Raw genomic sequence first — 11,986 nt, 5'->3', positions numbered from 1 at the left:
ATATGCTGCCCAAGTCTAACTCCAAAGACAAAGCGGGTAATGGAATTAACCACACGTTTTAACTTCAAGGACACACGTTCTATTGTGCCAGACATAACCTCCAAGCCATAATTAATATGAGGCATCAGTAGAGCATAAGCAATTTTCCTTTTGACCCAGATCGGAAGAGAAAGATTCGTTGAATATAACCTGTGGATAATACTATACACTTTCCTTTGAACAAAGTCAACATGTGTGTCAAATAAAAGTTTATCATCAACAAATAAACCTAAAATTTTATGACAATTTACAATAGCAACTCTATCTCTATTAAGAAAAATATTAAGCTGAGATGAGAAATTGCCAAAGCATATGGCTCTAGTTTTTACAGGATTGGTTACCAGCATGTTATCAAAACACCACTGTTCAAAACGAGCTAGGCAATCATTAATTTCCGTCTCGAATAATATCTGCGAGTCATAAACATTACTAAAGACAAGGAAGACATCATCAGCAAACAAGAGCAATTTGCAGTTCAAGTCCGAAAAGCATTCCTTGAGACTATTCACATATAGCACAAACAGCAAAGGACCTAAGACAGAACCCTGTGGTACACCACATGTAAGAGACAGCACATTTGACGATTTGCCATTAAGAACAACAAATTGGCTTCTATCATGCAAATAAGACTCAACAAGCCTACAAGCGGTTGCAGAAAAATTAAACTCAGAATTAAGTTTATGTACCAAATATACATGAGAAATAGAGTTAAATGCTTTCGTAAGATCCAATGACACAACTACACTGTTAATGTTTACATTTGCATTATTCCTAATAATATCCGTCATGTATAGCATCAAACCTGTTGTATTGTAATTCTTTCTTTCGATTTAGGATCATAAAAATATCATTGACAAAGACACAGTTAAAAGAAAAACTATTTTCAGGTTCATCTATAGCATTAAAATCAAAATAATTAGAAAGCGAATTAGTACAAGCAAACGACATATTCACAACATCAACATCAAGGTCACAAGCAATGTCATCATCACCCATAAGTCCAGATCCTCTCAGAAACCTCCAAAGAGCAGTTGAGCCCATAGTATTGAATTTTTTGGAATAATATCTTCTTCTCTCACGTCGAATAACAGATTTCACCTTGTTCCGATATTTGCAAAAAGTTTTCCAATTATCCGCGGTTCTATCTCGCTGGTAGGTTCTAAACGCAAAATCCCAAAGAGACCGAGCAAAAGTAATGTGATTAGCATTGATCCAATCATCATCACAACGAATTTTCCGCCGAACTACAGGTACAAACTGAAATAAATCGAGAATATATAATATATATATATATATATATATATATATATATATATATATATATATATATATATATATATATATATATATATATATATATATATATATATATATATATATATATATATATAACTGAACACTTAACATCAACATCAACGACATACAACTCATTTAAATCAAACGCAGATAAATATGAAAAAAATTTTCCCAGTCTATATTTCGGTAGTCATGATATTCAACATAATGGCAAGATGTTCTTACACTCATATCAAGCGAAGCAAAAATGAGCGAGTGATCCGAGATTGCAGGGCAAATTACCTGATCAGAACAATGGACCATAGAACAATCACTGACTAACATAAAATCTATCAAAGAAGACGAACCATGAGAAACATCGTAGTGGGTTGGTTTAGAATTGTGCAAAACGGACAAATTCAATCTGAAACACACTGAACGAACTGCCGACGACTTCTGCAAATCAAATAAATTACAATTAAAATTACAATTACACCAACAGCAACTATTTTAAAGTACCTAGAAAACAACTCAGAGTGACGTTCCTCAAATACAGCAAAGTCACCAGGAGGGGGTAGATACACTACACCGAATAATATTTTCATATCCCCAGAAAGCAATTCAACAAATAGCGACTCACATACACCTGCCTCCATGCATTTAAACACAATTCGATGTGATATTTCATTCGAAATATATATTCCAACTCCACCTCCCCTTGCATTGCTACGATCATGCCTCAGAAATTCATATCCAGGTATTTTATTACAAATGGCATTCAAATGAGCAGCCGCTGGATTAAAATGATCATTAAGATACACACGATTGCTTAAGTCACTGCAAGCAACATCCAATACATCAGAAACTTTAAGGTTACGAGTTTTGAAGTACTCCCTCATTAGACAATCTCTTTTCGATACCTTATTAAACTTAACTAGTACTTGCTTTTTTCTGTTAATATAGTAGACTTGGTTGATGTCGAGGCTAGTAATTTCCACCTTAAAGAAAGAGCCTATTGCAATAACTGGTGCTTCCAAGTCTTCCAACCCCTCAGGTAAACCTCCAATCAAAATATCAGATCGGTTCAGGCGCTTGTGTAAAATATTGTCCTCATTCTCAAGTGCTACGAATTTGGTTGCAGCAGATCTTTCAACTCGTTGAACATTTTCAGCACACTTTTGGATATCAGATCGCATCTCGCAAACACAGGAGCTTACTTCATTCTTTATATCCTCCAGAACTGTTTTAAGAGCACTCTGCTGGCTTTCATAACTGAGTACAAAACGATCCAACTTCTCATTCAAACCATTTATCTTGTCAATAACACCAGAAGTACTGCAATTTTCACTAAGATTGGGTTCACAAGAGGCACAGATATAGGCAAAGGCCTTAACCGATCTAAGAACTCCAAGACCAGCACATGACATATGAAACCAACATTTACAGGCTTTACATAAAATGCTGGATCGTGTCTTTGTAATGGATTCCTCACAAGATTTACATTTAACAATTTTGTTAACAGGCATATTGAGATGCAAAACCAGCAACAACTTCAGCGAGTAAATAGAATAAATATGTAAGAAAGGCGACGGCAATTTCAGCAGCAACCAACAACAGCAACACAGCAATATTACGCAATCTTAATCCAAAATCAATTAGGCATAAAACTTCAAATTCGAAGAAATCGCAATATATCCACGTTAATTTTATTAAGTCCAACGTATAGACCACAATTTATTTGTTTATGAACAAACGTAAACAGCAATATTAACAAAATGATCAGCTGCGATAAAAATGACCGTCTACTCAGGCATATGGTTGCCAAAAAGTGTTTCTATATGTATGTATAAGAGGAAAATGTTTCTATGTTTGTTTGTAATTTATGGACTCGAAAACCGCTGCACAGATTTTCCTGAAAATTCGAAGGATACTATAAAGGACTGCAACTGTGACAATTTTCTCTAGAGAAGAGAAAACGCTCGGCATGTTATGCCCGGTTTGGTCAAACGCATAGCAGTAAGTGACATCCAACCATCGTCATGTCGGTCAGACTCAAACCCATCGTCATGACATGTAATGACTGTTAAAAGGTGTGTCATACAAAAATGTTGTACCAAAAAAATAACAACAACATTGAAACAATTGCCAATGAAAAAGACACACACGTAATGAAGGCAAAGCGCAATCGCTCCCTGTTTTTCTGATATATGAAAAAATACATTTATTGTAATAAAGTATTTCTTTGGAATACTAACATATTTCAGGTAATAGTCCCCAAATGTTCATATAAGGCGGTTATTGACGACACAATCCAATTTGCCAATCCTTATTATTAACAAAACCGCACAAATTTACTAAATAAAAACACGATTTTGCTTCCAGAACTGAGGTGTAATTGAAAATTAATTAATTCATTAATTCACGTAAACAACACTATATACTTCCATTGTTTTATTCTGTGAATATCTCCTATTGAATGAGAGTCATATCTCTGCCCCATACTATAATTTTGAAAGAACACTATATGTAGGTAGAAAATAGGCAAACAATATTTTCCTATTATTTTATGACCAAAAATTTATGATAGATACCAATAATTTAAGATAGTCCAGTATATTTTTAATTTTTGGTTACTTCAAAATTACAACACACACAAAAACACATCCTCACCGTCGAAAGTAACACACCCACACTTTCTCAATTTAAGCACACGTACACAAATGAAATACAATTTGACGACGACATGGTTCGATGTCATCGTCGACACCCTGCATTTTTGGAGAACACCATGCAAATATTCGAGTCAGCCACGCCACGATCGAACCTTAAACAGTCGCACACATGAATCAAAATGAGGGATCTTGTTGGTTGTCATTGCCTATCAAATACATAACGCTTGATTGTATAGACGAAGTCAGTGTGTCGAAAAAAGCATAATTCATACAATTCGTCTTGTGCTGACCTTTAGTATACTACAACATTGCCTGAAAGTAACATAGACTATATACATTTTTGAAACTCCACTTGGAACTAAAGAGATAGCATCTTAATCGGAGGCACCTCCCAATTTGTAACAAAAACAAATTTGCCAAATTATATTGAAATAGTTTCAGATTTGGATATAGCTCCCATATATATTTTCGACCGATTTTGTTTATTTGATGCACCAAACACGATAGTATGTCCGATTCCAATGAATTTCTTCATGAGTGACTAAATTTGGTAAATTTGTCAAATTATTTTAAAATCGGTTTAGATTTGGATATAGCTCCCATATAATTTTATTATGAAGCATTGGCCCACAACGCCTTTGCAATGGTATTAGGCTTAACAGTAAAAAAACTACACAACAATTTAATTGTTCACGCGTTTGTAGACCGAGCTATTTGCTTGTTTACGCATTAAAATATTACATTAATTACTTTTTTTTTTAATTTTTTGAATTTGTTTTATTTTTTTAAACCAATTTTGAATGCATATGAAATCAAAAGGGGTTGCGAAGCGCGCCGGGTTCAGCTAGTAAATACATATATATACATACATAGCAATTTTTTTTCAAAACAGGACCAAAAATCGTTGATATAAACGAGGCAGTTTGAAAACTTCTTAGCCTAGCTCAAAAGCGCAATATAAACAGAAAAAAGTTAAGTGTTTTCAAAGTTCCATCTCCGTTATAAACAAATATTAAATTTAGTTTTCTCTGCAATTTTTTTACAATGGAAAAATTAGAAATGCGTGCTGTCATTAAATATTTACATAAAAAGGGTTTATCGGGGCAAGAAAGTCGTAATGATATGGTGAATGTGTTAAGTGAATGTGCCTCTTTTTATGCAACAGTAAAAAACTGGGTTGCTTAAATTAAACGTAGTCGTATATGGATTGAAGTTGAATCACGTTGTGGTCGTCCAAAAACAGCAACAACAACAGAAATTGTAACCAATGTGTATGATATGGTATTAAATGATCGACTAATAAGAGAGCGTGAAATTGATAATATCATGGGCATCTCAAATGATCGAGTCCATTTAATTTAGCATGAAGATCGTCTGAGGGAGCTTGTCTTCACGGGAGAGGGTGACCCACGAAGTATGAAGTTCGGCAGAGCAACCCTTTACAAAGGCGTGAAAGTAATGTGCTGCGAGAACCAGGAATCTAAGGATTACCTGGTCACCGCAGTATCTGGCTTTCGCGATCACTGGCAGGGATGTGATCTGGCGGCTGTATCCTTGAAGGACATCCCCTGCCGTAAGGTATTGACAGCTTGGGTGCCACCACCATCCGTGGATCCGGCACTCATCCTGACAATACTGGGCAAGCAAAACCCCAACCTCAAAACGGATAACTGGCGTCTTGTCAGTTCAAACACTGAGGGAGGGGGCCTAGTCATCAAGGTATCTATGGATACGGATGGCCAGGAATACCTTCAAGCTCGTGGGGGAAAACTGCATTTCGGCGCTGGATGGATCCGTTCCCGCTAACGCCGTTGCATTAGGTGGAAGAAAACAGCAGCTACTTAGCATCATGCAGATTTATCTGCATCACTGCAAAGCAGCTGCTGCAGAACTCCTCCTATCCCTCTCGAAAGCTGAAGTAGACATAGCCCTGGTTCAGGAACCCTATATATACAATAATAGGGTAACTGGACTAGGGAGTGGGCAGTACGTCTCTTACGCGGTCTCCAATGGTGATAAGGTAAGGACGTGTATTGTTGCCAAAAAGAGTTTAAACCTTATCTTCCTTAGCAACAACAGTTGAGGAGACGTTACGGTAGCGAGATTGGAGTCTAAATCCGGAAGGGTTCACATTTTCATATCTCTATATCTACCGTACGAGCAACCTGACCCACCTGGACATGAAGTAGAGGAGCTGCTCGAAGATATGGCTGACAAAGGGCATCTAATCATAGGTTGTGATGCCAACGCACACCACTTCCAATGGGGTAGCAACGATACCAACGTCAGAGGTGAGTCGATTTTTGATTTTATCTTAAAATATAATCTCAAAATTTGTAATAGGGGCAATGATGCAACATTCCAGATCAAAGACAGGGCAGAGGTCATTGACCCCACCCTAACTAACAAGGATGAATCCCTAATACAAGACTGGAAAGTCTCTCCTGAGTGCTCGTTTTCAGATCACCGGAAGATAGTTTTCGAAGTCTTAGTAGATGGTATTACTCAAAAACCACATAGGAATCCAAGAAAGGAACATTGGGACAAATTTACGGAGCTGGCTACACCCAGGCTTCATTGTTTCGACAACATGGTCTTAACCTCAACCCTCGATATAGACAACTCCGTAAATGCGATAACGAGTGCTTTGATTGATTGCTATGTAAAAGTCTGTCCGCTAACCTACCCAGGGAAGAAATGTCAACCAGTTTGGTGGTCAAAGCATTTAGCCAACTTAAGGAGGGACAGTAGACGACTGTATAATAGGGCCAACAAGACCAAACTACGTACTGACTGGGATGCCTATAAGGCATCCTTTAACAAGTACAACAGTGAGATCAAGAAGGCCAAGCGCACATCTTGGGTATGTTTCACGGAGTCTATTGAAAGTGTCAACGACGTCTCCAGATTTCGTAAAGTCCTTTCGAAGGATCCTAAATCCATAGGAAGTATAAAACGGACTGACGGCACATGGACTGACTCTGGACTAGAGACTCTTAACCTGCTAGCCAACACAAACTTCCCAGGCTTTATCGACGCTGCAAACAATCGGCAAACCGATCAAGTGCATCGTGATCATACGGCTAGTGAACAAAACTTGGCTAACAGAATAGTAAGCATACCCAAAATCAAATGGGCAATAGATACATTCAAGCCTTTTAAATCTCCAGGACCGGACGGTATTATTCCCGCTATGATACAGCGTGTCTCAGCGTCATTATCCCCGATACTGGGGGAGATTTTCAAAGCTTGTCTGTGTCTATCCTACATTCCTGATGCTTGGAGAGAAGTCACAGTTACTTATATCCCCAAAGCGGGGAAACCGAGTCACTCACTTCCCAAGGACTATAGACCAATAAGTCTCTCATCCTTTCTACTGAAAACTTTGGAAAGGCTGATAGACATAGAGATCAGATCTCTAGTACCCAAGACCGTCATCAGCAATGCTCAACATGCCTATATGAAAGGTAAGTCTGTTGAAACAGCGCAACACGATGTCGTAGGGAATATAGAGAAGAACATGAATGGTTCCTTATTCACCTTGGCTGCCTTCCTCGATATTGAGGGAGCCTTTAACAACGTCACGCTAGAATCCATTCATGATTCCTTATCAAAACTTAAAATACCCCAACTCCTCATAGACTGGATTGATACCATGCTTAGCAGCAGAATTATCAACTCGAGCATTGGGGAAATATACGTCAGGAAATCGGTCACGAGGGGCACTCCGCAAGGGGGTGTCCTATCACCATTACTCTGGCTTTTGGTCATCAATAATATAATTATGGATCTAGAGGTAACAGGAACGAAAGTAGTCGCATACGCTGAGGACGTCGTCCTGTTAATCGCCGGGAAATTTGTGCAAACAATCTCGGTTCTAATGCAAGGAGCTCTAGTCACCTTATCACGGTGGGCGCGTCGCAATGGACTAGGCGTGAACCCATCAAAGACAGAGCTCGTCCTTTTCACTAAAAGACGTAAATACCCTACATTTACAACACCGAAACTAGATGGAGTCAGTTTAAACCTTTCGCTAGAAGCCAAATACCTTGGCACTATCCTTGACCACCGACTAAGTTGGAAGAGGAACACCGAGGAACGAGCTAAGAGAGGCTTAATTGCACTCGACTCCTGTAAGAATTCTATAGGCAAGAGCTGGGGCCTCAAACCGCACATCATCAAATGGATGTATGAGTCAATCGTTCGCCCCATTCTAACCTATGGATCTCTAGTATGGTGGCATTCTTTGAAGAAGTTAACTTATCTACGACATATTAACAAAGTTCAACGGGCCGCATCCTTATTAATAACGGGTGCCTTCAGGAGCACGCCTCAAGCAGCACTGGATACTCTACTGGGTCTAGGCCCACTGAATTTATATGTGGAGGAACAGGCATCCAGGAGTGCTCTTCGACTCAGAGAACTAGGTGAATGGCGCAGTCAACCCTTTGGACATTCTGCGATTCTAAGCGTGTAAGGAATGTGGGAGAGACAGACTTTGCAAGTGACTATATTTCACCACGACTAAGCTTCTACCCACCTGACATACACATACCTGACAGAGACGCCTGGGCTCAAAACAACCCACCTTTCCGCGGCATAGCTGTCTATACCGACGGTTCAAAGATGGAGTGTGGAACGGGAGCTGGTGTCTTCTGTGATACTCTTAACGTTCCTGAATCCTACAAGCTTGGAAACAACTGTAGCGTTTTTCAGGCGGAAATCATTGCAGTCAAAAAGGCCATTGACCTGCTGGTCACGAGGAATATTGAACTCAGTAGTCCGGTGACTATATATGTCGATAGTCAAGCGGCACTGAAGGCCTTGAGTTCCTTTACAGTCAAATCTGTTTTGAACTGCAGGGAAGCCTTGGAAAACACTGGGTTGTCCATCAAGCTTTGTTGGGTTCCTGGACATTTTAACATCCCAGGTAACCAGACTGCAGACGAACTGGCCAGATTAGGATCCGAATCAACTACAATTCAAGTAGACAACTCGGTTAAACCACCACTGTGCCATTTCCTGCAGGTTATTCACAAACACTACTCTGAGAAGATCCAACAAAAATGGCTGGATGAAATTGGTTGTACCATCCCCAAACGAATCTGGCCCACGCTCTCGGAGAAGAGAACAAGGTCGCTGATGTCATTGTCAAAACCTGATTTAAAACTCGTGGTGGGCATCATCACAGGTCACTGTAAGGTGAGGGCTATGACATCGAAATGGGACAGCGACGGCATTGACTACTGTAGGATCTGTCAAGATGAAGAAGAAATCGAGACAATCGAACACTTACTCTGCCACTGCCCAGCACTCATTAATGTGAGGCATAGGCTAGTGGGAGAACTAGTGTCACATGACTTGTCGTCTTTTTCTAACACTGACCCAGTAGTAATACTTCAACTAGCCAGAAGACTCAAGTGGCTAAAGACGACACGGCAAACTCCTCAGCCGTAGATTCTCACTCTACTACACTATCCCTTATCTTCATCTTCTCTATCAATCACTTTTTCTTCTATCTCTCAAAACTCTTTTCTAGAATGAACACAATTGGCCTATAGGTCTCCGAGTGGAGCGGTTGCCATATGGCAATCGCGCGTCCTTTAACCTAACCTAATTTAGCATGAAGAACTAGAGATAAAAATCTTTCTGCTAGATGGATGCCGCATTTGTTAACAGTCGAACATTTGTCAAGCTTGTTTAGATTGTTTTAAGCGAAATAAAATGGATTTCAAGCGTCGTTTCATAGCTGTTGATGAGACATGGAAGAATCCAAACAATGGAGTGAAACTGCAGAAAGTGCCCCAAAGAAGGCAAAAACAATTCAATCGGCTTGTAAGGTTATGGCAACGGTTTTTTTTATTACACTGAATGTTGAGGGATCCTCCATACAACCAAAAACAAAAGTTTCTGGGACAAATTACCTCCAACTCTGTCGGTTTCTGAAAATTTTTCGTCCATAGAGAATGCCATCATCAACAAGAGTATTCTATTGAGATGCCTTACTTCAGTAAAAGGAGGGTTACACCCAAAATTAGCCCTAAATGTCTTAAAAGCGTTGTAATATTTAAAGTTGGATAATCCAGAACAACAACTGCTAATCCTCCACACTAGATAAACAAAAAGGTTGAAAGTCTACAGAATGACCTGATTAAGAGATCCCTGGGGTTACCAAATCACCTATCCACGTGGTATATACGCTTGCTGGGGAATTACCACCTCCGCCCAGATTTTAACTACAAAAGAAATCATAAGAATGAAACTATAGGATCCAGAGATGTACGAGATTATTGAAATCTGGCAACCCTGTTTCGATTACAAGTTTTTTTTTGTGTCGTCTCCAAAACTAAATTTATAAAAAATAAATTTGCCCGGTTAATTGTGCATTTTTGAGTGTTTTTTAGTGTTAATTTTATTAAATATATAAAAAAATATTTGAAGAAAGTGAAGTTTTTGATTAAACTTGTGTTTTAAAGTGTTTTCGCAAATTCTAATATTTGTGTTTATTCATCCACACAGTTTATTTTCATTTTTGTTTGCTTTGTCCTTCGAAGCTTTGTTTTTGTTTTACTTTGACGTTTGTGCTTTACTCGTCTTGTGTTACGTCCTACTAAATTTCGTTCTTCCTGAGCATACTTTCAGGCGCTTATTTAATTACAAAAAAACAATACCGTTCACACAATTCTACTTTAAACTCTGTCGTTTACACCTAAAGCTAATAACATTTCTATTTGTAACTGTTGAATGGCTTGCTCTTATAAGGATTGCAATATTAAAAACGTTACTGAACGTCTTATCACGTGTTATTTATGCGATAACTATATGCATTTGAAATGCGCTGGTTTTAATGGCAGACAATTCGACTTTATCACTGATAAATCCAAAGGACTCCGCTGGTCTTGTCTGGATTTAGAGATAAATTTCCATCGTCTTTTTAAGGACACTAAAGCTGAAATTCTAAACCTTAAAAAAAAGTTTTAACTCTGTATCTCAAAATTTCGATAGAATTGAAAAAATGGTTAATACCTTTGAATTTTTAGATGTTTCTCCTACAGTACAGTTGATCTAAATGAAGACTTGAATCAACCGCTTTCTAATCAGTTAATTGTTCTTGCGCCTCGTAAAACTGTATTTTTATCTAGGCTGCACCCAAATACTTCAACTGATGCTATTCGTAACTATGTGAAATCTAAAATAACCGATCTGTCAGACAACGATATAAATGTATTCAAATTTAGTTCCTCTCAACGACGTGAAATTTCCTCTTTTATAATAAATGTGCCTCACAAAATAGTAAATACTATTGTCAGTAACTCGTTTTGGCCTGATGGTGCCTTAGTAAAGGAATTTGTTTTCAGAGAACGTACAAAAACCCCTAGATCTGTGAATATTCCAACAGTAACAAAAAACTAAATGATGTCATATCTATACTATATCAGAATGTAAGAGGTCTTAACACTAAATTGAGTAATATTTTTCTTAAAAGTGTATACTGTGAACATAAAATAATTGTTTTTACTGAAACTTGGCTCAAACCTGATATTCTTGATACAGAAATATTTCCCGATAATTATCTAATTTTCAGAAAGGACAGGTTGAATACAAAAGGTGGTGGGGTTCTGATTGCAGTCCACCACTCGATTCCTTCGGAAGCTTGTCGACCCAAATAATGAATTTGTTTGTGCAAAGCTAATAGTCTTTGGTAATACAATACATATAACCTGCTCTTATATTACACCCAATTCAGGGGTTGAAACTTACTTAAATCACGCTGATCTTATTGGAAAAGTTTCCTCTTTGCTAACAGATAACTCTACTTTGATTTGCATGGGTGATTTTAATCTTCCTAATGTTTCTTGGGTCTCGGGTGATAATAAATTAGATTATGTACCCTCTACTTACCCAGTTGTACTCGACGCTTTTTGGGATAAGATTTATGAACTTTGTTTATACCAAGTAAATTTTATACTCAATGGTAAGGAACGACTCCTAGATTTAAT

The sequence above is a fragment of the Musca domestica genome, unplaced genomic scaffold, assembly GCF_030504385.1.
Source record: "Musca domestica strain aabys unplaced genomic scaffold, Musca_domestica.polishedcontigs.V.1.1 43, whole genome shotgun sequence".
NCBI lineage: Eukaryota > Metazoa > Arthropoda > Insecta > Diptera > Muscidae > Musca > Musca domestica.
This window is presented reverse-complemented; position numbering follows the sequence as displayed.